We start from the raw sequence: 2,971 nt of genomic DNA, 5'->3' as shown, positions 1-2,971 counted from the left end.
TATTGATAGAAACTAATTGTTCCCAAAATGTTTGGCCCCGACGGTAGGATCTAAGGACGCTCACGTAGGCTCTTTATAGGAGTGAAAAAAAGACCAAGAACAGTTAATTCATTGAAAATACTATGACGCCTCATGAGATGTCCCTTTAGTCATATCTTCAATTTTAGATATAGCTACGCCACAAAGTGTATATTTAATGTGCTTTAATTTTAATGTCTGACGATGCTACTTAATTGAAAATACGATCCTTCAGTCATGGGATGCACTAGGAAAGACTTCAAGTTTAGATATAAGTTCGCTGCGATAGTGTATATTTAATGTGCCTTCAATTTGGCTGGGTAGGTGGGAAGACAGTATTCCCCCAGAGCGGGCCAAGCCACTCAGTGAGGTATATATGGGAGGTGAGAAGGGCTGAAGCCCTCTCAGGAGACCCTTCCATGTCCTCACTAACACGTTTGCCCTCATTGTCTCACCAACACTGGAGAGTAGTTCAGCATGCTCTCTAGACAGATCCTCTCTCTATCCACCACACTGCATTCACACAACATACCTTTCCCAAATTAAAATTTCAAAATGGCGCACATACACCAAGCCTCAAGGTCCCCCAGTGGGGACCTAAAATTCCCCAGGGAGGACTCCTTCTGGCTGCCGACCGAGAGGTGTCTTGATAACTCCTCAGACCTCTTTCTTCTCGAATTTCTGCCCAACATTCGCGGTCTTCGCTCTAATTTTCATTCTGTGGAACATCATCTCTCCTCCTCTAAACCTCACCTTCTCTTCCTTACCGAAACACAGGTTTCTGAGGCTACTGACAGCAATCTCTACTCTGGTCCCTCCTACTATCTCTATCCTAAATTTCAATCCAAAGCTGGATGTTGCGCCTACGTGCGCAACGACATCACTTGCTCTCGTGCCCACGACCTTGACTCTTTTGAATTTTCCACCATCTGGTTAAGACTTCACTGTCATTCTATTACTAAATACATCTGTGCTGTTTATCTCTCACCTAACTCTACCAACTATGTAAAATTCTTTGACTATTTGAATTCTAAAGTGGAGCACATCTTGACTCACTCTCCCTTCGCTGAAATCTCCATCCTAGGAGATATCAATGTTCACCACCAGCTTTGGCTTTCATCCTCTTTCACTGACCATCCTGGTGAACAAGCCTACAACTTTGCTATCCTCAACGACCTAGAGCAGTTGGTCCAGCACCCTACACGTATTCCCGACCGTCTTGGAGATCGGCCCAACATTCTAGACCTCTTCCTTACCTCAAACCCTTCTGCTTATTCTGTCAAACTGTTTTTCTCCGTTGGGCTCCTCCGATCACAATCTTATTTCTGCATCCTGTCCTATTTCTCCTGTACACCCTCTGGACCCACCGAAGAGGCGATGCTTCTGGCATTTTGCTTCAGCTCGGTGAGACGACCTAAGGATGTACTTTTCCGATTTCCCGTGGAATGACAACTGCTTCCAGATAGAGACCACTCTGTGTGTGCTCAGCGCATCACAGAGGTGATTGTCTCTGAAATGGAGGCATACATTCCTCGTTCTTTCTCTACTCCTCACGCTAAAAAGCCTTGGTTTAATCATGCTTGTTCTCGTGCTGTCAATGATAGAGAGGTAGCTCACAAAAGGTACCAGAGCCTTCAAACTAATGCTAATTATGAACTTTACATTTCTGCCCGAAATCGTGCCAAATCTATTCTTCGACTAACCAAAAATTCTTTCATTAATAGAAAATGTCAAAACCTTGCTTTCTCTAACTTTTCCCGTGACTTCTGGCATCTAGCCAAAAACATCTCCTCCAACTTTACTTCTTCATCTTTCCCTCCACTCCTCAGTCCTGACGGCAACACTGCCGTCTCATCTATCTCTAAGGCTGAACTCTTCTCTCAAACTTTTTCTAAAAACTCCACTCTGGACGATTCTGGGCATATTCCTCCTACTCATCCCCCTTCTGACTCCTTTATGCCTGTTATAAAGATTCTTCAAAATGATGTTTTCTATGCCCTCTCTGGTCTCAATCCTCAGAAGGCTTATGGACCTGATGGAGTGCCTCCTATTGTCCTTAAAAACTGTGCCTCCGTGCTGTCACCCTGCCTGGTCAAACTCTTTCGCCTCTGCCTGTCAACATCTACCTTTCCTTCTTGCTGGAAGTATGCCTTCATACAGCCTGTGCCTAAGAAAGGTGACCGCTCCAATCCCTCCAACTACCGTCCTATTGCCTTACTATCTTGTCTATCTAAAGCTTTTGAATCAATCCTTAACCGGAAGATTCAAAAGCACCTTTCCACTTCTGACCTTCTATCTGATCGCCAGTATGGGTTCCGCAAGGGGCGTTCTACTGGTGATCTAGCCTTCTTAACTGACTCTTGGTCATCCTCTCTTAGCCGTTTCGGTGAAACTTTTGCTATTGCGCTGGACATATCAAAAGCTTTTGATAGGGTCTGACACAAATCTTTGCTTTCTAAACTACCCTCCTACGGTTTCTATCCTTCTCTCTGTACCTTTATCTCCAGTTTCCTTTCTGACCGTTCTATTTCTGCCGTGGTAGACGGTCACTGTTCTTCCCCTAAATCTATTAACAGTGGTGTCCCACAGGGTTTTGTCCTATCTCCCATTCTTTTTCTGTTGTTCATTGATGATCTTTCCAAAACGAACTGTCCTATCCATTCCTACGCCGATGATTCCACTCTGCATTATTCAACTTCTTTTAATAGAAGACCCACCCTTCAGGAACTTAACGACTCAAGGCTGGAGGCTGCAGAACGCTTAGCCTCAGACCTTACTGTTATTTCCGATTGGGGCAAGAAGAACCTGGTGTCCTTCAACGCCTCAAAAACACAGTTTCTCCACCTATCCACTCGACACAATCTTCCAAACAACTATCCCCTATTCTTTGACAACACCCAGCTATCACCTTCCTCAACACTAAACATCCTCGGTCTATCCTTAACTCAAAATC

The sequence above is a fragment of the Eriocheir sinensis genome, unplaced genomic scaffold (genome assembly GCF_024679095.1).
Source record: "Eriocheir sinensis breed Jianghai 21 unplaced genomic scaffold, ASM2467909v1 Scaffold52, whole genome shotgun sequence".
NCBI lineage: Eukaryota > Metazoa > Arthropoda > Malacostraca > Decapoda > Varunidae > Eriocheir > Eriocheir sinensis.
This window is presented reverse-complemented; position numbering follows the sequence as displayed.